This window comes from Lagopus leucura, unplaced genomic scaffold (genome assembly GCF_019238085.1).
Source record: "Lagopus leucura isolate 7727_CA_CO unplaced genomic scaffold, USGS_WTPT01 Super-Scaffold_1, whole genome shotgun sequence".
Taxonomy (NCBI): Eukaryota; Metazoa; Chordata; class Aves; order Galliformes; family Phasianidae; genus Lagopus; species Lagopus leucura.
This window is the reverse complement of record NW_024962250.1, coordinates 18,863,681-18,888,184: the sequence shown is the minus strand read 5'-3', so window position 1 is coordinate 18,888,184 and position 24,504 is coordinate 18,863,681.

The window sequence follows — 24,504 nt, the reverse complement described above, 5'->3', positions numbered from 1 at the left end:
AGCCTTAACCAGCTATGATAAGATCTGCTGAGAGCCTTCCCTCTGGATAGGTCAGGAGCTTATTTCCTTTGGAGTCCATCAGCTGCATGATGACTAATTGTACCATGATAATGAACACTGAGAGCTAATCACTGTCCACTTATGTAGAAAACCACATACTGTTCATACATGTCTGAACTATATTGGAGGTTTCCACTTCTCACCTATTGCAACTTATTTCTGGTGTTCACAGCACGTTTTTTCCACACAGACCCACTTTGCAGATGAAATTCATGCCGATCATTTGAAATTTTTCTATTCTTTCCTCTGTAGAATTCCTTGCAGGAGCCTTTTGACAACAAGTTTGGGTGTGTAAGGGGCAAGTAACACGAAACATGTTTCTAATGAGCAATAATTACAGGTTTAAATAGTTGGCACAATCAGTGTTCTGTGATTTCATTATTAGATGGCACTGTAATTTATGCTAATCCTGATAACGGTTCTGGATGAGAGAGGTCCAGACATAGGCGATTGCACTGCAATTATTTATACCCTGTATTTCTGAAACAATAGATATGGTAATTTGGAAATCAGATGACTGTGATTTCATTTATTCTGGTAGGAAACACATGTACCAAGTTGTGTCAACAACTATAAAATTAAATAGGATTATTTGATTTTTAATACTAGGTTTATTCCTTGTTAGCTTATTTTGCCCTAAAAGACTGATGAATTGAAGCAGTCACAAGAAGGGGAAAGGGAGGTGCTTGGTATCTTTTTTTTTTTTTTTTTTAGAGAATGTAATGAATTGTTCTATTATTTTACTACTCTTTCATAAACCTTGCATTTGGTTATGGGTTCTCAATGCAAGAAAAAGTTGGGAATGAACCTCATGTGTCTGCTGTCTAGGTATCAACTTTGTCATTACTGCAAAAAAGGTGGACTGTTCTATGTCTCTAAAACCCTTCCAACCTTTTCTCAGTGATGGGATTCTTGTATTTCCTAGTCCCACTGTGCTCTTGAGCAAACAGACTATCAGTAAATTGTGAATTTTCAAATTAAAATGTATTGCTCCTATGAGTGGCAAGGAATCCTGAATCAAGAAAGCATGGCAGAATAAAGTGCCTGGGGGGAAACTGCATAAAGAGTCTGGTTTGCAATGGCTGGTTTTTCCTGGGGACTTGCAACTGGGGACTTGCATTGTGCAAGTTGCTTTATTCCTGCTTAGAAATGACAGTTGTGACAAGATTTACCCCTAATTGCAGTCATGTCCCATCGTGCAAGTTTACAAATGACATTTTTGCCATTTAGCAGTCAGTTATCAATAGAGATCTTCAAGGATGGAATGCATTAAATAATGGGCAGCCCCCTAGAAATGGAAGTGCCAAGACTCCTCCATACTCTTCTCAGCATGTCTTTCCTCTTACAAGCAGATATAAGTTGGAGCTGCCTCCTCTCTTCATATTAACCCTGTGAATGTTCCCATAGACCTATATCTAAGATACATGTGCAGAACGGAGTATACCACAAAGGCCTAAGTCAAAAGAAAGGGAGGCTGTAGTGCTGTAGAAGACAGAGAAAGCTTTTAGCATCTGCACCAGGTCTCTGCTTCATTCCTCAGCACTTCAGTCATGCCAAAGAAGTCAATTAGTCTGTTCATGTGTTTAAAGGTAAGCCTATCCTACATGCTTTGCTGAACTGGAAGATCAGGTCTTTGGTATGACTAAGTGGGATAATAAGCTGTTGATTGTTAGAAGTTCCTGGAACAATCAGAACTCGAGTTTCTCTGCCAAAACGTTATTCACTGTAATTAGGACAATGAAAATCACTAAATTCCCGTTCACTCCATCTCTCATCCATATCTCCTCTGGTGAGCATGTACAGTCTTTTATAAATACAAGTTTCAAATTTGGAATTCCTGTTAGGGGGAATAAATGTGCACATTTTCTAATAAGGAAATGTGTAAGTCTGGACACTGGAGACCAATGTATATACTACATTTCCTTTCTTTGATTGCTGGGACTTTCCTACAGTATCTGCACTAGAGAGAAGAAAGGGAGGCATGCAAATACCTTCTCCTTGAGAAGTTTGCATATATAAACATTGGCAAATGAGAAACTTACTTCCAGATTTGCATAGAAATGAGCAGAACTTTTGAGAACTTCTGAGTGGCTGACTGCCAAGGTTGTTACTTAGAGGTCTCAATTCCCTTTGTAGATATATGTACAGTTCTCTCTTCCTGTGCAAGGAGCAAGGTGAGCCTGGTCTGGGTGCCATACTGAAGAGGCACTCCTGGGAAGCCCCTGGAGAACTGAGTTGATTTCATGAAAGTTGACTACCTGAATAGGAAATGACCCCTGAACAATTTAGGGTAATGTACATATTTGACCGCGCACCACCATGGAGGCTTGAAAAACTGTATCCAGAAGCTATGTTTAACCTTATGTGAGCTGCTCAAGTTTTTTGAGCCTTGCGAGAGAGGCTCTCACTGTGGTTTTGGTACCTGCTGCTTTTGACATATTTGGAATTGTTGAAAACAGCCAGTCTTTGTAGTATTTGCATTTTTGTTTCTGATCGTAGCCTGATCTGGAAGGAAGCAAGTAGAGAAACTGCAAAACAACATAAAGAATCTATTAAACCTTCTTTCCCTAGCTTTTTAGATCTGTTCTACTCTTTTATAGCTTTGGGCTGGTGAAGTTCCTGGTTTCTTCTCTCTTTGCATGAAGAAATTTATCTGTATGTTTACTAAAAATACGAATGGATGAAAAAAAAAAGACTGTATTGTATAGTACACTGTCTCTGTTGGGATGATAGCTGTATAAAACAGACTTCAGTGCAATCAACCTGTCTTTGGCTTTATATACAGTCTATTAATGAATCAACTCAACTTGCACTGTATCTCGTTATGTTTAGAAAAGGAACAATCCAGTGTCTCGAAATCTTCCAGGAAAATTACTTCATTTAGAAGCTTGTTTTACAAATAGAAGTTAATTCCAAATAATTGAATCTTCACTTCATAGGAAAATATTTTGTGTTTATTTTCTGAAACCAATAGACATAGAAGAGTGAATGCTGGAAGCCTATAGGATGCAACTTTAAGTGAAGAAGCATGCTTTCATCATGGTTGAGATAAACAAAGACCTAACTTGGGGAAACATGTCTTCTGGATGGAGCTTATTCTGAAATTGCTTTCTGTGGAAGTTATAAATTGCTTTGTTGCTGTGTAACATGAAAACTTTTTCAAAATGTTGTTGAGCTATTGATATTTAAGATCACCTCATTAATCTTCTTGGGAAATAACAAAGTTATCTCAGTTCATGGGCTGACTTCCTAAAGTGGTTAATAATAAAATAGATAGCAGAGAAGTAGTAACATTTTTAAAAAAACATGGCATTAGTGAACCTTTGGACATGATTAAAGATCGATTTGAAAGGCCTAGATACGTCATATAAAAAGGTTTTATAATGTTGGGGAAATTGTCTAGTCATGGGTCAAGTGTACAGTGTGGAGAATAGAAAAGAAAGAGAGAATGTTGAGTAGTGGTGAGCCTCATGCAGAAGAAAGGACTGCAGAAAATGCAAGGAGTAGATTTCTGTTTTTGTATGCATTTGGAGAAATGAGATGAAAAGCAGAATTAGGTTGGCCTCTTGCAGCTGTGAGTGAAAATCTTAAAAACAAACTACTTTCTTAGAAGAGAAGACACAATACTGACCCTTACTGTCTTTGTGATTTATGTGAACTCTTGCAGGAAAGAGAACTGAAAGAGAAGCAGCTCAAGGCAATCAGAGCTTATGCAAACAGAAGGAGGCAAGACAGTTGCCAGGGTTAGAAAGAGAAGCCAATCTCACCTACAGGGAGGCACAGGAGACAGTCAAGAGGCTGTGTAACACCTGTGAAACACCAGCCAAGATCTAGGTGTAAATGTAGATATTATGTAGATATTTAGATTTCTTTGAGACCTTAAGGTGAGGTTTAAAAATGAGACCTACATTAAGAATTGAATAAAGTGTTTTGCTTTTTATCTTGTACGCCTGTGGAAGCCAGGAAATAGTAACATTGAGAAACCTTGTGAATGAGATTGGTGTGAAAGAGAAAATCTATGTTCCTAAGAATCATGCTCTCAGAAATGTCTGGAATTGATCTGAACCTAAAAGGCCTTTTTAAATCACTAACAGTGTTGTGCATTGCATTTTTTGATGTTCTGAATGACTAGAAATACCCCTATTCCCTCTTGCAGTATTTGGAAATGACTAATGAGAACTCATAATATGAACATGTAAATGAATGCTCAAGTAACAGTCATAACAATTGCATGTTTCCTTTTTTGGAGGGTGAATTTTTTGTTCACCCTAAAAAAAGAAAGACAGATAATTATGCTAAAATACAATCTAAAATGGTGGTGATGAGAGGAAAACTGTGGAAAGGAATGGTTTGATTGTTTTCCAGGAGAAGATCTGCTATGTTTGAAAGGATGTCTGAGTATCCATGTAGCCACATCAGGATCTGCCCTGCCCCTGTTTTGGGCAGCCTTAGGATTCTTGTCACTCAGATGCCAGGATTAGCACTGGCAGTACAGGATGTTTTGAGGAACATGTGGCAAAAAAGTCTGCAGTACAATTTGTGGATCAGCTTATAATGTTCAACCTGGTGCTACTTCAGTTTAGTTCCATTGATATGAGCTGCTGTTTTTCACTAATATGCCATTTATGTCAAAGTACACTTGATCTTTATATTCAAATGATTTTGTTAGGCAAACAGGTTTTATAGAAATGGTGATTGGACTATTGGAAATGAACAAAATCATCTGCTGTATGCAGTGCCTGAGCAGTGTTTTTAGGGTAAGACTGAATCAAAATTATTATAATAAATTCAGAGCAGGACTGGTTTTCTTTCTCTTCTGCAGTGGACTTCAAAACCTTTTTGATGTACAAATTTGAATGGATTTTTTTCTTTCCTGATTCTTCCAGTTCTTTATAGTACTGTGTAATATACCTTTCCTGCATCTTTGTGAATTCTGTCTTATTTAAATCTGACTCTTATTGCCACTGCAATCTTACTTAGACTGAAGACCTCTGGAGCAAGGGGCATCTCTTCATCAGGCATTACTTTTGGAGCAATGTATGTAATAAGTAGGAACAGCAATGCTCATTTAACCACCATTGCTATCTTAAGGAGCTCTTAGAATACATGGCTGGATAAACTAAATCCTAGCCCTGGGCAGCCACAAGAGACCATAGTTGAGGCGAGAAGAGTAGCACGGTAAATTGATTGATACATGAGACACCTGCCATAGGGGAGGAAATGAAAATATGTTGCCAGAGTAGGAGTTGAAACATTTATTAATATTGCGTAAATAACAAGAGAAAATGAAGGTGAAGAATAGGATTAGAATAAGTAAATGCAGTACTGTTTGCAAATGTCATACAAATAAATGTTAGCAATTGATTTTACTTTGAGACTTCATTCCTTTTAAAGAGAGAATGATCATGTGTTTCGTGTTGTTTTAATCACTGATTTTAGGGCGATTCAGCAGGCACTTATGCATATCTTCTTAAAGTGAGAAATGTATTCCTTTTGCAGTGTTTTTTTCTTCTTGTCTTTGGGAGCACTGATAGAAGCTCAAAGCATAGACTGGCTCACACACATTAGACCACTGCAATCTTAAAAATAATTTAATTTTAATATTACTTAATTTTTAAGATGTACTTAATGACTCAGAATAAGTAATAAAATCTGAAGTATTTTATTTCTTTATTTCAGCATTTAATGGAGGGTAGTTTTGTAAAGATGTAGGCATGTGCACTCCATTACAAAAATAAAACTCTGCAATTAGCATTCATTATCTTTTTTTTAGATACGTCTTTGGAAAAAAGCCAAGTATTAACTAAGAAGCTGCTCCTTCTCTGGGGTTGCCTGAGGTCAGCAGAAAGAGCTTTTGCTGTGTAGTGCAGGACCTGCACACTGGGCAGCCCCTCCTGTAATTGCTTTTCTAGAAGATTCAAGTCTGTGTTAACATCTGTGGCTTTTGTTGTATGTTTGTGTTCTCAACAATTATTTGAACTGGCTGCTCTCTTCTGCATGTAGAACCAGCCTTCCTTGCTCCCTCCAGTCAAGCATTTCTCCTTCTCCAGCGAGGTGACCATCTACTTATAAGATTTTCTTGATGAAGCCTGCAATATCTCCTTAAAATTATATTTCCTGCATATACTGCTGTTTCAAGTCATACAAAGACGTCTGTTGTTTTAAGTAAGGAAATGTTTAGAAACACCTACCTCTGGGAAATGCATTTAACTTCTTGCCACTTCTTGCCATTTACTGGAAATGTTTTTCTTAATTTCTGAAAGTGTTGTTTAAACTTAAAACTCTCACTTTATCATTGTGGACATGCTATAGTTCAGAAAACAGAATCATTCAGGGATGTGAAGAAGAGGGCCCAAAGCAGAGCTATTGTAGAAGGACCAAAACCAGTTAAGGAATACACCACAAAAATACTTTGGGCCAGCTGTGGGATTATTAAATTATCTAGGAGGGACTTGCATTATATGAACTTCTCTGAAGGCAGAAAGGATTTCTCCTTACTCTGTGATAGTGACTCTGCTCTACAAACTCAGCAGAATTCTCTCTACTGGGCAGCATATCTTAAGAAGAATTTTGAGACACAAGAAGTAAAACTTCTAACCGCTTATGTGTGTGCGTCACCCATTTTTTAGGGACTTGAACTCTTGTACCTTCTGTGTTTCTCAGCAGATAAATTACTGAGTGATTGCACATATCTGTGCCTAACCCAAAGTACTTGTTTATACAGCATCTGCTCCAATCTCTGTTCTCACCTGGGAGAAGGTGAGGGAGGAGGAAGGGGGGCCTGCCTTAAATTCTTCTCTGCCCACTCATGTAGTCTGTGGCTGAGAATGATTCCCTCTACTGCTTTTGCTTACATCACTCAATCAACATTTGTAGCATAAATAGCTTAGCATAAATAATTCTTAGATAATAAGCACTCATTATCTTAATCTCTTCTTTATCCCTGAAGGGAGATATATATATAACATATGTATATATATGTTGCTTTTGTTAGTTGGGAGCTATATAAGCTTTTTATAATGCAGAAATCTCAAAACTGGGCTTTAAAAGTTGTTCTATTGTATAATTGTCATGGGTGCCAATAAGCCTACATATACTGTCTCATTGCCTCAACGTCAATTAATTGCCTCTCAATGCTTCAGTGAGGGGAGTAAAAGAAATAGGCATTATCTGGAAATCTTTCCACAAGAGGTCTGAGCGTGTTCAAGAAAAATCTTCAGGGAAGCTCTCCTCAAGCAATTAACTTCCTGATCCTGGGATGGGGAGTTAGTTTTGCCTCTTTTAAAAGTGCTTTTTAACTCTTTACCTTCTGTGTGGAACTGTAGTCTCTTTTCCTGTTTTCCACTTTCTGTCTGAAGATCCTGATCTGTAAAGCTAAGAAATGGTAGCAGCTCCATATGAGAAAGCATCTTTGAGGCCATTATTAACATAATTTCTAGGTCAAGATTCCAGTGATATCACCCACCAATTTTTTATCTATTGTGATGAAAATTGTCATTTCTCTCTCTCTCTCTCTCTCTCTCTTTTTAATTATTACTCCATTCATCACCACCTTTCTCATATCTTATCTGCATTTACTCTCATAAAATCAAGCATCAGGTCTATTCCTGAGATATTATCCAGGCCACTTGCTAACGTGCAAAACGCTTACCAACAATTGAACAGAATGAAAGATAAGTATCTGCCGTATGGAGATTTTTAAAATCTCTTGTGTACATACTGTAAGTAGTATATGTTTTCCTCTCAGGCTGTTACCTCATCCCATCCTTTACAACTTCTGTGGCTTTTTTGAGATATACCAGCTGCCTGTAGAGCAGCAGCCTATTTTTCTATACACATTAATGAGTTGATCTATGACCACACTATTTTGCAAATGTTAATGTTATGTATGATGAATATTATGTAAAAGTTACATGAGCGCTTACTGTTTTCTCACCTGCTGCAAATATCTGGATATCTATTCTGAATTCAGTAGTCAGATATATTCTGAGCCCTAGAGTTATTCGTTACCACCAGGAAGCTGCATCTTTCTTTGATATCCAAGCTGAATTTAAAACTAATTGTCTCCAAAACACACAGAAATTTGCCTAAGGCACTTCTGAGAGCTGCACTAGAGCTCCAGTTTCATCAGACCAAGATAGTGACTAATTCTTGATCAGATTTCTTCTGTGTTAGTGTGCATCTCTGATTTCCTCTGTCACTGATAAAATTGCTGCATTCTGGATTCTCATACTTGGTAGATAGCTGTATTTGATTTCTTTTAATATCACTGTTTTTTCCAGGTTTGGATATGTATAAGTCCAGAAAGGGGGCCCCCCCCCCCCAAATTGTCTTTTACTAAGTAATGCTTATTTAGTAGCAAAGAAAATAGAGTAAGAATTTTCAAATGGTAAGATAGTTCAAATGGTGATGGTCTGTGCTTGTGGTCCTGCTAAGGGTGGAGACACAAAATAAGTATAATGTTGTACAAACTATCATATTTTAATTGGCAATTTTTGAGGTTTCAGACAGTCTTGACTCATCTTATTATTTACATTCATTCCAGTAAATGAAAATTGTTCTGTTTTGCTCCCAGATAAGTGAATGTGCTAGTTTTGCTTGATATACTCATCACAGAAAAGTGAAAAGTAACTAGAAATAGTAATTATTCACACTGTTCATCTTGGCTTTACTTGATAAGACTGGTTCTGAAGCTGGTACGATGCAGTAAAGGATTCTGTGTTCTGCCAAAGGGGAAGCTGACAGGAAAATTGCTCTTCCATGTTGCAGACACTTAAGCTCATCCTCAACTTTTTGAAGATGTGTAGGCTTAATTTGCTGCCACATCCACACCACCGGTCTTGAGCTGACAGTAAACAAAACTGTCAGTGTAAATGATCTTTGGAAAGTTAGTATCAGGTGAAACTGGATGTAGCTGCAGTACTGATAGGAACATATGAGGGTCGGTGGGGTGCTCCCAATTAAAATGCAGGTATTCTGCATGTAATATGCTGATGGTCACATCCTTTCCACCTCCCTAAATCTGTATTTGAGATTTCTAAACAGTATGCTTGTTCAGGTCTCCTGAGCAGGTCTTTCATGCTGGTCTGTCTCTTACCAGTGCCAGGGAGTCCTGACTCTTGAGTTCCTTAATTCTTGTCTGGAACTGAATGCAAAATTTTCCTGCAGGAATTTAATAAAATAGACATTTACCTATGGATTACTGAAAGGTCTCAGAATATCAAGTTTGGAACTGGTGTATTTTGTCAGTAGTATGAATGGAGACAGTACAAAATTTTCTAAGCTTTCTCTACAGGGATGCCTGGGACCTTGTTTAAGAGATCCTACCAAGTTCAGTCCTCTAGATAAAATCAGCCATCAGCCTATTGGTGAAGGTTTCTATCTAGTGCTGAAGTTTGTTATCTGGAATTGTCAGGTCTGTGATCTCACTGCCTTTATTACTGCCCCAAATTTACAGAGTTGGTCCTGAATCATTCATGCTCCCATGTCATACCTCACAGAACAACTCAGATATGTTTTCCTTCAAATAGGTATTTACCTTACTCTTTACAAGAAGGAAGTTTCTCTAAGGTTGGTCTTGTGTTGTGGCATGGAAGTTGAGCTTGTAAATAGTTCAACAGATGCTTATCTCCTTTGATGCTGTGTTGGTGGATGTTGCAAGGTTGGCCCACAGTAGCTATTTGTGAAACTTGAAGGCGGAAATCTGGTTTCTCAGGAAGGGTGAGAATGAAATCAAGATTAGGTGTGACTCCAGCTGAGTTGGATAGCTTTTTGTAAGGTAACATAAGTATAAAATATTCATTTAGAATGAGAAAATACAGGCATGTAGGAAAAGGAGTGACATCATCAGAGTTCTGTACAAGTACATAATGAACTTAATTATGTAAAAGATATTACCTTTAACAGTTGCTAGCTGGCTATCTTGGACACAATGTATGTGTATAATTATGCCAAAGAGCTAAATGCTGAAGTAGCAGAAAGAATGGCATAATTGTCATATCCATTTCTGATGTAATCACAATGGACGTGAAGTGGCTTAAGTCAACTTATGGTATTTGTCAGGATGCAGAATATGTTTTGGCTGTTTCTTTCCTTCCAAGGTTGTTCTTGAAGGTCTCAACAGTTGATATTTTGGCAGTCCCTTGTGTAAGCTAAAAGTCCAAAAATAGACCTCTAGCTAGAGATGCTGCCCATTTCAAGTGGACTGAAATGCACTTCTCAGTTGTCAAAAGGTATGACTTGCAGAGCTAAGGATGCTCTCTGGTAAAGCCATGAAATGATCTTTTGAAAATACCGAGTTTTACTTTTATAGCCGTTGTTATAAAATGGATGTTGATGGTTAATGAAAGCTGCTTGGCTAAACTGCAGTTTATAGTCTGAACCTGGCATTTAATTTTCTTCTTAACGCTTGCTTTTTTGATCTTCCAGTCATACTCTGTGCGACTGATTCTCAGGATACTTCAGAACATGAGAACCAGTGATCCACCTGAGAGTTTGGCCTAGAGCTTAGAAAGATCAGTGGGGATCTCTCCAGTGTACCTAGCTGAAGGGGAGGGTGTGGAGTGAGACTATTTCCAGCAGTGCACAGCAACAGCACAAGAGGCAACGGGCACAAACAAGAGGTTCTATTTGAACATCAGGAAATGTATCTTTATTGTGAGCATGAATGAATACCAACAGGCTGCCTAGAGATGTTGTGGAATCTTCCCACTTCGGAGATACTCAAAAACCACTTGAGCATAGTTCAAGGCAAGGAAGGACATACCATTACGAATTTCTGATTATTTCATGTTTTGGTATTTGTGTTTTGACTTTTTGGAAGAAATACATGGTGCTTTAAGAGCTCACTTGCTAAAATGAATCCATCAGTTTCTATCTAAAGATTAAATGAAAGCAAATGCCCATATTTGCCAAGAGCACAAGATAATTTGGTTAATACCCAGAGGGTTTGACTAGTAACTGGGCTTGTGGTAAACACAAATAAACTATTGCAAGATGCCTTAAAGCTATGGAAGCTATTAAACCAAAATTCCTATTAGGTATTCCTGCTGGAACATCAAATCCCCCTGAACTGAAAACTTCAGGCTCATGAGAATAAATGTGACTTGAGATCTGTATTTACTCTATGGCTCTGATGCAATATCTCAGGAAATGAAAAGTATTAGTATTGTATTCGTTATTACAACAGGAAAACAGTGAAAATATTCAGACAAATCATCATAAAAACAAAAAAACAACAAAACAACACAGTAGAAAACTCTCAGGCATGGGGTTTCAGGTGTTAGTCATGGCTGATAATTAATTCTTTAGCATATCAAACTGAATACTCAGCAATTGCTGGTCTTGAGCAATGCTGAATTTTCTAATAGTGCTGGAGATACATCTGAGGCCATTGCTTCCTTTGAAGAGTCCCAGCTTCCTATGAATGTTGGAAAAAACCCAAATAATTGGTTTCAGTAGCTTTAGTGTAATTTCTTCTGGGTGGGCCAAACAAAGTCCCAGGTCCCTGAGCTGTAATTTGCTGGCAGCAAAACCTTGATGTTTCTTCAGAAGAGGTAAGGAAGAATCTGCCTAAAACTCAGTTTTGTTCCTGGCAGTCATCAATGCATGCCTCTAGTTTACTTTCTTTTTTTTTAAAAAAAAAAAAAAGTACAGAATTGTCATCCCATTTGGAATAAATCAGGTTTATATATGGCTTCATAAAAAGAGCTGCATGTATCTATGGTTTTTTGTGCAAAGCCATGCAAAATGTTCCATTTTACCTTTTTACTATTGCCAGTTCCCCCCTTTTATTTTTTTTGTCCTTTGTCTCAGTGTAGACCTGTATGTGCATCCGTCCCCACCTGCACACGTTTGCTGCAATGTGCTCTGCATGATTCATACTGTAAATGAGCACACCTACATCTAAGGCCTGAGAGACAGGAGTGTCATTAGATTACTGAATTCAAACGTACAGCCCAAAATGATGTAATGATTTCCAGAAAGCTGCTGGAAATCATATTGGAACTGAGTCCTCTGTAATTTATTTTTCTTTTCCCAGATATTGACCTTACTATTACAAAATGAATGTTCTTCTGAATAAGAATGTATTGTCAGTAATAGAGATAAATAAGCTATTTAATGGCAGAATGTAGGTTACTACTCTGTTGACTTTACCCATTCCAATGTCTTATTTACATTTGTTGGAACAACCTAGACCTAGAATACAGTATAATTTTCCTATGATAGCCTTGACATTATGAAACTTTGGAAGCTCTCTGTGTGATATATATATTTCCAGAGGCACAGAGCAGAAATTATATTTTTTATGTCAGCGTCCTTTTATTTTTAGGAGAACAGACAATAAAAGTAGCAGTAAAGTGTGGAAGAAGGCCAGGTGAAAATAGTTAAATTAGGGTCATGACAGGGTGCACCAGTTCTCAGTGGGAGCTAAATCTTACATTTGGGACTACTCACTTAAAACTCCAATAAGGAACAGTGAACCCAATGAGAAAGGAATTTGTATTTTGAAACCCTCACCCCAGCTGGCTCTTAGGGAGTTGCACAAATCCCTTCAGGGGGAGGACAGTCCTCAGGTGCAGAGAAGGGAGATGTCCAAGCAGAAGAAAAGCTGTTGTGCTGCTGTGTGAACACTTCCAAAGGCTGACTATATTCATTCAAAAAAACAAAAACACCTACTTAGAGTTCATAGATTGTATCCAGTTTTAGACTTTGCTTAACCTTTATTCCAGGAGGTAAAGTTGTGATGGGTGTTGTCAATGACCTAAAAACAGTGGTGCTGGCATGATCTCTTCTTCATGATTTCTAACCAGTTAAAGTTCTGCTGTTGGCTCTGAGCGTCCTCATCACTATGAGACACAATATATTTGGGTGCAGTTTGAGGTTAGCAATAGAATGATTTTTTTTTCCTATGGTTATATTCTTCTGAACCTTTGCACTTGCATTCATTCTTATGTTGTTTTTTGTCTAATTAAATCAGACCCATTCAAACTGAGAAGGAAGAGCAAAGGTCAAAAAATGTCAGACACCCTTAACAACCTCTATTAAGCCTTGTTAAATTGAAAGTACTTTCACTTCTAGTCCAGAAACAGCGCCATAGACTACAATAATTGATCTGGCCTCTGAATAGCTGCATTCTAGCTCCTACATTCTAACTCCTCTCAGGAAAAGGAGAAGGAATAGGATAAATGAGCTTAACAGAAACTCTGCTTCTCCACCTTAGCCCCCCATTTAGAACTGGGAGAAGTTGTTACTTTATCACACTAAGGAGACTTAAATGGAAAGAGTGATAGAAATGAAACCCCCTAAAATCGCTGCATCTTCTAAAAGCTGTATTCTTAAGCTGGGTAGAGTGAAAGAGCGGGAGAGAGAAAGAAAAGCACTGTACAATGCACAGGAAAAGGTCATGATGTCAGCTGTATACTCTGCCTTTCAAAGTCATACTTTGCATGGACACAGTGGTATGATATTGTTTGAGGGGAACTGATCTGATTGGACTTGAAAAACGACTAATGTGATATACTGTGAAACTTCCTTTAATTACAGTTGTCAAAAGCTGCTCTATGTGTGTAAAGTACCAAGTTAGGCAAATTGAGTGCTCCAGTAAAGCTGTTCAGTATAGATGTTTTTCTGAGATCCAAGATTCAAGTTGATTTAGATAGACACTTGTAGTGAGAGAAGAAGGGATGTTGCATCTGGAAGCAATGTTTGTGCCTGTGGAACATGCAGAAGAATAATTGATAGAAGTTGTCTAAGAATGAGCTTCAGTTAAGAGTGAGGTAAAGAACCAGATTCTTTTCCCATCCTCATCTTCTCAGGCCTTAAGGTCAGTTAAAGTAAGGCAGCCTTTATCCTTGCTACTTTGTGAGGAGCATTTCCAGCTTCCCAAGCTGAGCTCCTGGATGGCACTAGGAGCAGCAGAATTTGCAGCAGTGTCAAAATAGGTCTCCAAAACTAACCAAGGTGGTTGCCACCTGAGAGTGAACAGCAGCTTCAAGAGAGTGCCAGTCGGAAGAGCTCCCAAGCTCTCAATTCATCCGTCCTTTGAGAGCACAATAACTTGTCCTGTTTCCAAAGCATAGCGGTAACAAACCTATTTTTTCCTTTGCTTAAAGTGTTGATGAAAGTGATGAGAACATAGGAATGGCATGAGCAACACTGGGCTTGGCGGGCTTTAGTCTAATAAGTTAAGACAGTGCTGAAAGCAGTCTACAGAGCAAAGATCAAACAGGAGCTATGGATTGGTGCTGATAAGAGATTTAGAAGTAGAGAAGCCTAGGACTTCTTTTTGATCCTGTTGCTGCACAAGAGTACAATATACATACCTGTTTGCCATATGAAATCTCATGTTTTGTGGATAAGTTTCATCCTTCCTCCAAAAAAATAATTAAAAAAAAATGTCGATGAGTCTGGTCATAAGTAAATGCAGGCAGGATGATTTTAAAAAAGTCGGTAATTTAGCTAAGAAAAAGGCTTGTTTATCATAAGTACAAATTACTGTTTTTGTTTTGGTAAAAAATGAAGGGAAAATGCCTTAGATTAAAAGATAATGCTGAAACATTTTTGATTATTCAAATTGTTTTTGTTCTTTAAAATAGGCATCAATCAATATGAAGTACCTTGTTATACCAATTTTTGAACCTCCTACTAAATAAGATGTGGAATTAGAAATATGAAAACTAGGATGTGCTGTTTTATTTATTTATCTACTTATTTATTTAAATTTGGTTGCCATTTGATTGCTACTTTTATGCAGTTAGAATTCTATTTCAAGGACATTTAATGAAAGCCCTAGAGTTAGGTCACCCCAAAAATATGAAAATATGCATTTTCAAAACATAAAGTTACTTTTCAAATCTTTGAAGCTGCAACACAACACTAAGGTAACAATTTTTTTCAGCAATTCTCAAGTCCAGCAGGAATGGCAAAAACATCAGTACTGAATTGGAAAGAGAAATGATAAATTTTGAACGCCTGTGATATTTGCATTACCACCCTCCTTGTTTTTTCTACTTGATGGCAATGGTCTAGAAGAATTCCTTGGAATGTACTAAATTACCAAGATAGTGGAATCCTTTTTCACCTAAGGAGAGTAGCTAGAGGAAAGATGGAGTTCATTTTTAGCCCAAACAGCCAGTGAGGTGTGAGAATGACTAGAGTAAAATAAAAATGTTTTCTGACAAGAAAAGAATGGATTGGTTATGTATAGAAGTAAGTCATCTGCACAGAAGTTGAGTATATGGTGGAAAGCAGCTATGTGGAAAGCAGCACTCCCTGGATAACCTTTAGATCTTCATAGCTAAAGGTTCATCAGTTTAAAATGATTGTCTTGAATGAAAATGGCAAACCTAGTGTGCACTTCTGAAAATGTAAGTATTTAAAGGTAGCATTCTGAGCACTTGGATAGAAGGATGTTTGTAAAGAAGAGGAAACCAGCTTGATAAAATGAGAAATGAAGCTGCCTCATCCAAGCATGTATAATAGCTATTGCCATTCAATACGGCTGAAAGGTTTTTTCTGCAGCTAATGGAAAATGCAGCTTCTGAGGTGTCACTAATTTTGACAGAGACCTCAATGTCTTCAGTTAAGTCTCAAACTTAAATGGGATGTGCAAATATATTCTTTCATATTCTCTTTTGTTTTCTTGAGTGTTAAATCCAAAATTACTTGTCCTTGGTACTAAGAGCATATTACTGATAGTGGCATGTGGTTCATTTAGTTACCTAGTTCCTTTCTTGACTTCAAACAAATCCCTTCATATGATCTAATGTCTCTTCTCATATCCATATTCTTGAAAAAGTTATCTTCATTATAAGACTGCATTATTTGAAGTTTTAGAAAATTCCAGCCAACAACTTCATTTTCAGTTCTTCTCATACTGCATTACATGTAACATTTCCTTATTAAATTTGATCATAAATGGAATTGTACATGGCATAGAGCACTCATTGTTCACACACGATTTGTATCCTTCTGTCTAAGGGTCCACTGAATTCAATTAAGAAGGCACTTCAGTACTTAGGATCTTCAAGACTTTTATTAATGCGTTCATGTGTTATGAAGGACAATAAATCAAACTAGGTATGATATTTATATATGTAAATATAAGTTAATGTATACTATGTATTATAAGGTGTCAAAATATGAATACTTGGACTCAGTATAAGCCCTTTGAAGCCATTGGCATGATGTTAGCTTTCACAGGGCATGTTTGGCTTATCCCAACATTTTTGCAAAGAGAAGGTCAAACACCTTTTAATCCTTCTATTCAAACTCCACACTCTGGAGACCTGTTTATTTTTATTTCATTTTTTGACTCAATTATCTTTTGTTTGTACAGCTCAGACTTACCATTATGAATACAGCATTAATATGAAACGCTTGTTACTTCATGCGTGCTAAGCACACAGTGTTAAATTACTGCATGCATTGTGAAGTGACAAGTTTAGTATTATTGAGAGGCTCTGCTCCACTTGTTTTTTAACTTTAATAAAAAAAAAAAAAAAAAGAGCTATCTCAATCAAAACATGTTTCTTACATTTTAAAAATACAATGTGCAAGACTGGTCTACCTGTCTCTGAAGCCTGGGATGAGATTCTTGAAAATGTTAGACCAATTATTTTTTAAGTGATCTAAGAACAGGACGCTAAGATGTTCTTAACAGACTTTTTCAATGGGGTCTTATGCAGGGCCATTAAAAAAAAAAAAAAAAAAAAAAAAAAAAGCATCAGTTTGGAGAACCAACACAGGGCCAGTTGTACTTTTGGGCACAATGGTCAAAGTTTGACACGAGATCACACACACACACACACACACACAAAAAAAAAAAAGGTGCAATAAAAACCAAATAGAATTTGAATGACAGATTGCATGATGGTCATGCAGCAGTGAGCCACCTGTGGGAGTTACAAGAGAAAAACTGAAGAAAAATGGTCAGAATGAACAGCCATTATAGGAGAGCAGGACAAAAAGAAGAAAAAAATATGACTGCTTTGTCTAGATTCTGTGCTTTGGTATTTTTTGTTTGTTTTAGTTTTTCTCAGGGGAAAAACAAACAAGGATACAAATCTCCTTGTTTGTGCAAGTAGGACTTCCTAGTACAACAGTGGTCCTAGTGGAAGATCTCTGTTGTAGGCTGAGGTTCCCCTGAGTTTTCAAAGTGGGCTAAAATAAGGAGGAATTGCGAGCTGCAGGTCCCTTCCAAGCTGTTGGTAGAGGTGCAAAACTACAATGACTGAAAAAGGCAGAGCCTTAACGTGAGTATGACAGGTGAGAGCCTCACCATACAAGGAAATAAGGTATGTCTTTCTCATGCAGGACACAGAATTTCTGTTTATATAGAGCAGGATCCGGTGCTGCCATTGTCATTCATTGATAATCTTGCTGCCCGTAATTTTCTTGCAGTTTTCTTGAATAGATGACTGAATGAGTAAGCATAACTTAGGAGATGAATGTAAGATGTCCTTATGAAGTAGGTTGGATCTAATATCCCTCTCATCTGTAATGATATGAGGTCACCAAGCCATGATGCATTCTCTGTTTCATCCTTCTGATGTGACAGAGACGTTATGTTACAGTGAAGTATATTTTGCTTCTTGCATGAGTTAGTTTTTAAATATGTGTTTAACCTGCATGTTAAATATTTAAGTTCCTCAGAACTAGGTTACTGGCTTTAAAATGCACCTGTCTCAGCAATGCAAACTGGTTCTTTGAGCAGCTGCTATTTTATTGGTTTATTATGGAGAGAAAAAGGTAGAAATCTCTGCTACAGTCCCTGGCTCACTAGAGAACTTGTGTCTTGATAGATTTGATATTCCAGACTTTGTTCATACAGTGCTCTTGCAATTCAAATAATTACTTTGCCCTATAAAACCAGAGAGAAAAACAATTTTTAGAAACAACAATCTGAGTTGGCTAGAGGGTAACTACTTTTATTATACACAGAGGAAACATGAAACTTGCTTGTATTCCAGGGATCAGAGTATTCTGTCACACAGATGTAAGGCTGAGAAAACAAACTTGGCCTTGATTTTCATAGCGGTCAGCACAAGATTTTTTCCTCCATAAATGTAATGGATGGGGCTACACACTGACAAACTAGAGCCAGTCACCCAGGTCATAGAATCATTTGAGTTGGAAGGGACCCCTAAAGACCATCTAGTCCAAACCTCCTGCAATGAAAGGGACACCTACATTTAGATCAGGGTACTCAGAGTCCTTTCCAGCCTGATCTTGAATATCTCCAGGGATGAGGCATCCACCAACTCTCTGGGCAGTTAAGGGGACAAAGGAAAACTGACGTCTCAGCAGCAGGTAAAGGTTTGAGGGAGGAAAGAAGAGGATGCCCAGCAGAAATCACATGCATGCTGAATTTGCAAGGCATGCCAGAGGGAGATCTAGTTTGTCCAGAGGCTCACCTCACTCTGTTTCCTTAAACAGATTTCTATTCACTTTTAATAGCCATAATGAAAGGTTGGCATTTTTATGCAGAGTAGCAGACTGGGGAAAAAATGTCCCCCCAAACCACCAAGAAACTGGATGTCTTCACAGCAGATCTAGCTGTTTTAAGTGAATTGAAATCTTAAGAAATTGGGCAATTATCTTTCATTGTACCAGTGGTCATCACTGGATATATCTAGCAAATCTGGACCGAGTCCTCTGCATGACAGCGGTGTAGCTCTTGCTTTAATGAGGAAATAGTCCTGGTTAATTTGGGGCAAGGGAAAGACATACCATTAAAGGAGTGTGTTTTCTTGTGTGCTAACAGTACACATCAAGTAGCCTTCTGTCTTTCTGTCTGCTTTGAACAGGAATATGATATGCACATAAGTGAAGATCTATTAAGGAAGGAAATCAACAGATGGACTTAAAGTACACAAAGTTGAGGTGACATAGCTGATACAATGATGAAGGGAAATGATTTTTGGCAGTCAGTGTTGACAAATAAATGTAAAGGTACAATGAAAATGTGGTTTATAATATCTTGACAACAGCTGTGACAGCCTAATCTAAAAGGATGTGCAGCAGCGGGTCAATCAAAATGGAAAAGAATGCAGGGAAAAAAAATAGTTGCAGTTTGACTATAAGAACTCTGGACATCCATGTAGAGATGCAAGAGAAAGATGAAATGGGAGTAGGTGGAGGTGGATAAATAACTTATTAGAAAAGAGGTATATTTGCAGTCCTTTGACACACAGGACATGATGGCAGTAGGGGGAGTCAGACTAGAGACTTGGAGGTGTTTTCCACAGAGGGGAGTGGCCAAATGATAGAATGGCACCATACTCAGAGGAGGTACTCTGGGCAACCTTGAATTGAACGATGGGGACCACAGAAAGAACCAAACATTCAAGTACTCTCCCTGTATTGGTACATATATTTTTACATGAAATTACAGACACTGAACCTAGAATACAAAATGCTGGCTGGATGAGTTTCTCTGTAATGTTGTCTGCAGCTTAAAAGAGTGGCTATCATCTTGCGCTGGGTGATGCAGAGTGGGTTTTGATTTGCTTCAGATAAGGAGCTGGCAAAGTGACCATAGCTCAGTACGATGGCGTGTTGCTGTGCTCTTGCTGGTGGAAGGCGATAGCCTGGAATTTAGCCATGTTGTGACTGGATCAGTTTCCTTAGATGGAAACAAAATAGAGGGTGAGAGTAACAAAGCTGCCTTTAGAATAACCTCAGACAGCCTGTGGGTTTCTGTGACATCTTAATATTAACATTGCACAACAAAGCAGATAAATTATACCTATTAATGCAAGCAGATCTTTTGTTAAAAGTTTTTAACGCTTGTTCTGTGATGAGTGAGTGCTAAAGCTGCAGATATCCGTATGTTGTTTGTTCCTGCTCCTGCGGTGCAGGAAAGTGTTGTTACCAAGTGCTTCTGCAGGCCTGTGTGTGGTGGGGGAACAGGAACTCACAAGCATGGCAAAAGCCCAACTGGAATCCCCCACTGGAGAGCGGCCAGGGCATGTGCAAAGCTGCTGCTTCCCTGCTATTTTCCTGGTTTCTGCAGAATTTTTCATGAATTGGGCATCATTATTTTGGCAGAGTGCTTTAGCTGGCAGAGGGAATGCTTTTTGCTTCAGGCTCTTCTCCGGAGATGAAGCAATGAAAGAATGATGTACCCAAGATACTGCTATCTTTCTTTTAAATGTAAATTATGGTGGTTAATGTATTTGCATAAAAAGGGATCCATCTAGTACATCAGCCATCAAGGTTGTTGTTGAAGTGAAGCATTTTCTAGCAATCTGGCTTTGAGATGAAATGGATAATCGTAGCTAGACCTGTATGCAGAAAACATGACAATGTTTTCTGGGTCAGTTGCAAGTATTGAATTCCTCTTATGGACCAAGAAGCCATCTGTAAGACAGTGAGGAAGCACTGGCAACATACTGTTACTTCTGTTTTATTTCCCAGTAATCATCCAATCAGCCCTTCCTGCACTCCCAATCAGACATGCATATAGGAGTTGTAAGCATGTGCTCTTGGACAAGTAGATCATGATGGTGATGTACCAAATTATGTATGGACAGTAATACCTGTTGCTGAATTTTTCCATTAATTAGCACATAAGATTTGCATGGCAAATCCCAATCTCGAAGAAAGCCCTTCGAGAAGAAAATTATTTGCAAAGAATGCACTCTTAGATTTTACTTGAGTTCTGAACATCCCAGGAAACTCTGGTGCTAACAACTGGTTGAAAATATGTCGTGCTTCAGTCAACAGTGTTTGAACCAGCTTAGGGAGCACAGGCAAGTGAAAGGAGATTTCAGTAATCTCAAGTAGAAACTGAATTCAGTGTTTCCTAACTAGAATCACTCTTTGAGAGGAGTGCGTACTGAACTCAGAAGCTGTTGACAGGAGGCATTTCTAGCATTTTAATAATAGCAGCTGGAGACCATCTAAGAAAGCTTTATGTAATGTTTTTAAATATTAGTCTCTTTACTTGGAAGCATACCTGATGATATCTAGAATATTTTCTTAAGCAAATAATATGAATAGTATTAAATGGAAGAAAAAGCCAGTACAGTAAATCCCTGTATGTGAGACAGTGAATGATCTCACAGGAAAAAAACCACACTTGTTTTCTCCTCTGTACACTGTCAGTTCTCAAAAAATCTTAATGCTCAAGGCAGTCAAATTCTACTGAATTTGTGCAACTGTATTTGCTCTTAATCATCTCTTCTTTCATTACCTTCTAGTCTCTCTAAACCTCAGTCCCTGAAGAAAAAAGCTAGTGGAAAGATCAGTCAGGCTTCTGGTCAGTTATGAAGGAAAAAAGGCTACCAGAGAACCATTGAGACATAATAGTTGGCTATTTTTTCTTTTTTCTTTTTTTTTTTTTTTGGGGGGGGGGGGGGGCGCGGGTTTTTACATGAGAGCATACCTGCGTCTCCTACTAAGTCATCCAATAAATGCCATGTTTTTCTTGTCAGGATAGAAATATTTCTACATAATGTTCCACATACTCCAGTAGTTCTACCACCCACTGTGCTGTTACGTGTAGGTATGCTAAGAGGATGGATATACTATAAAAAGTCCACTTTTGTGTAACTCTTCATAATGTTCTGCTTTAAGTCAAAAGTCAGAGAAATCTGACAGGCTATAAAGTACAATTAAAACTAAGCTCATCAGTAATAAGAAGCCACAAAGCATGCATAATCATGAGATAAATGACCTCAGTGGACAGATGATGATGAGCCAAGGAGAAGCCAAGGTCAATTATCAGAACTTCCAATTTTAACACTATAATTAATAATGAATATTTCCAGAAAGAATGTTTAAAGAATAATTGTATTCTGCTATTAAAACCTGTTAAACGTTAAACTTATGCAATTTATGCAAATGAATCTGATAAGGAGAGACAATTAAGGTTTATAATTAACAGATAAATACAAATGATCCGGTGATGAAGGTCTTGGTTTCTCCTCTGTCTTATGAGACAATGTAATTGATTTTTATAAATGCTAATTTATATGCACCGCTAACCATTAATACATTGAAGAGATCATTTATTAAATTAAAGATGAATAGTGGTGTATGCAAAGATAATACCTGAGTTTTCAACATCTTAAAGATAAAAAGGAAGTGGGAAGAAACCAAAGCTTTGTATGGGATTTTTTTTTTCTTTTTCTTTTTCTTTTTTTCTTTATTTCTCCAACAACCTTTGGCATGCCAAGTGTGAGGTTTAGGAAAAAAGTTTAACAGAAACAAAACAGCAGTCTTTGTTCAGTGAGACTTTACGTGACAGTAAGAAGGATTTTTGGCACAATCCTTGCCTTTTAACATTTGTTCTCATGGGCTAGAAGTAACGTGTGTTCTTACTTTGCTTTGCCTTGCTATGCTGTTTCTTTGTGCTCTCATATAAGCAGATGGCACGTCCACCATGAAGTGAAACTGCTTGTAAGAAAGCAGGGGGATTTTGGGGGGTACCATTGTGCTAACTTGGCATTCTGTCTCAAAAAAGCCATCTCCTTACTTTCTGAGGAGTTACGTTGGCTACGTGTTCTTTTAAGAATTAACAACTTCTTTTTAGAATGTAAGATGGCATTTTGCCAGCTCCTGCAAATTATGAGTAAGTGTAGTGAATCTTTCTCCTTTCTTACAGTTGAAGCTCTGTATTAACTATAAAATGGGGTGCATTCCAGATTCTTTCTTGTATCTGCCCTCAGAATTGTAATATTTTCTAACTTTTGTAAGTGCAGCTGCAAATGCTAGTTACAATTACATACAGTTTCATCTTTTATAGCTTTATCACTACTCTAGTTACCTCTAAATTTCAAACAAAATAATGGGAGATCTTTACAACCAGCAAAATTACAGTATATTTAAATTCCTCCCCCCTCCCATATTTTATTTTCCCCAAATTCTTCCTTGTCACTGTATTCTGTGCTGAGTTGAGCTCTGTGGAACTGACTCAGGTAGTTGGTACTAGGGCAGCTTCAAAAAGTATGGAGGCTTCTCCAAGTGTAGGTAAAATTTACCTCCAGAGATGTAAAAAAATCTATGGTCTTCCATCAAGGCTGGCTTCTGTGTGGTTTCATGATGCAAATCCACAGAAAGTTTAACTTAAATGAAGTGCATTCATTTATTGTCCCAGCAGATGAAATACAGACCAGAGTATTCTCCTGAACGCATTTCCTGGTTGTCATATCCATGTGAAGAACAGAATACTTCTCATCTTCTCACACATACCCTCTTCTAACATAAATAATCTAGACATTCACCATAAATCAAAATTATAGCCCTCTACTTCTAGTTGTTCCTTTGTGATGCTTCTCCTGCTTCCTGCTTCCTTGAATAAAAAGTACTGTTGACAATCAGCAATACTTCCGTACTATCTGGCTGCTACAAAAGTAGGTGTTATAAAATTAGCTTCTCTACCTCCAGTTACAGACTGTTCCTTAATTGTTTGCCGGCCAACAAGCCTAAGTAGCAAGGCAGAATTTGTTCAAATGGATCCAGGTTTGCTCCCTTCTTGGAGTTTCAGATTTTAGTTAGGGCTAAAATCCCTCAAATAGGCTGCGAAATATTAAAAACAAACAAACAACAACAACAAACCCCAAACAAATAAAAAAACCAAGAAACCCAACAAACAGAAAAACCCCATCCACTCATTTCTGCAGCTACTAATCTAGCACAGTGATATTCTGTACAAGAATGACATGCTCCCTTTAATACTCTTCAGACACCTTTGGCGTCACCTTTCTATCCACACATCTAGCTACTTATGACTAAAAGCATGTTTAGGAGAGGATTACATAAGAGCTGCACCTACATGGGGCTCTCATGATTCCTAACAACCTGGTGCTGCTGGATTCACCTAGAGCAAGAGTGTAAAATGCTAGGGGCCCTGTGCTTTGAGGGGAGCTGGGTGCTGGAGCAGCTTGGCAAGATGATGAGCTGCAACACTTTCAGGAACCTTCTGAGGCTCCATCAGGTTTTTAGAGAGATTTTTGTTGCTGTTGTAGTCATTCAGCATTTTCTAATGAAAACCCATTTCACTGAGAACTTGCAGATTGATTCTATATACATGACTCTAAAAGGGTCTGGTAAGCAAGTCTCTTGGGAATTTTGAGTGTAAGGACTTCTTGCTTCGAGTCTTTAATGAGCCTTAATTTAATTAATAGGTTTGTAGTGAAAAAACTCATTACATGTGATTCTAGAGATGAAAGTCCAGATATTGCTGCAACATTTAATTACATAACAGATGCTGCCCTTGTATTAAGATGCAAGAACATGATTTTGATTCAAACAGAAAAGGAGAAGCAATTTCAGGACACCTCTGAACAGTGACCTACTACAATTTCCCTTCCCTCTTTCTCCCCCCACCACAATGCACATGCACACTCAAGGTTTTTTTTCTACCTACATTCAACTGCAATTGTGTATTTAAAACCTCTTCTTGTCAGTAAGACCAAAATGGGCCAACCAATACTC